The sequence below is a fragment of the Arachis ipaensis genome, chromosome B02 (genome assembly GCF_000816755.2).
Source record: "Arachis ipaensis cultivar K30076 chromosome B02, Araip1.1, whole genome shotgun sequence".
NCBI lineage: Eukaryota > Viridiplantae > Streptophyta > Magnoliopsida > Fabales > Fabaceae > Arachis > Arachis ipaensis.
The window spans coordinates 68,327,102-68,327,915 of NC_029786.2; the positions used below are offsets into that span (position 1 = coordinate 68,327,102).

General features: G+C 22.6%; 1 pseudogene; it reads right to left on the reverse strand.

Moving 5' to 3' along the window:
• The window catches only part of LOC107625408, a 39,895-nt pseudogene that overhangs the window by 12,662 nt on the left and 26,419 nt on the right, over positions 1-814 (reverse strand).

Below are 814 nucleotides of genomic sequence, written 5' to 3' on the forward strand. Positions count from 1 at the left end.
AATTTAGTTCAATATAACTATCTCTCTCACACTCCAATGTAATATTTGTTAAGTATTTTTCTATATATTTTTATACTTGAGACAATGTCTAACATAATTACAAATCATTATAATAAAAAGTAGAGACAATAACTTAATAGCAAAAAAGAGAAAGGATAAATACCAGGAGCCATCAGGATTTTGTACGCTTTCCATGTAACGGATTGCTTTGGAAATGGAACGATCAACTTCCCTTCTTCTGTGATTTGGATATAGCTTTCTAAATAGAGCTAAGGCCTGCATTCCTGATCCTGTGCACTCTACATACCTATTTATATATATTGGGGGTTTTGTGTTAAATACAAAAATATTGAGCGTTTTTTGGATTTTATCAGAATATGGGGTAAAGTAAAACTTGATTGAAATTTTTACTTTTCAAAAAATAAATTAAAAATAAAATTGTGAGTAATAATTTTTATTTTTTAAAAATTAACAAAATAAATTCATAAATAGTAATTTGTATGGTTTAAAAATTAAATATTAATTAAAAAGTGAAATCGTAAGTAACTATTTTTACTTTTGAAAATACAAAAATTACAAAAGTAAAATCGTTAGTAACAATTTTCGCAACGCACCATTATTTTTTTAAAAAAATATCATTTTACTGCTATAAAAAAATAATACTAAGTAGGTAGATTGATTATATTTAATTAAATGACATTATTTTTATGTGTCATAAATTATTATATGATCAAAAGTCAATTTTTATGTTTAAATTTTTGTTAATAATTTTTTTAGATATTTTTTAAAAAAAATTTTCATCCTAAACTAACAA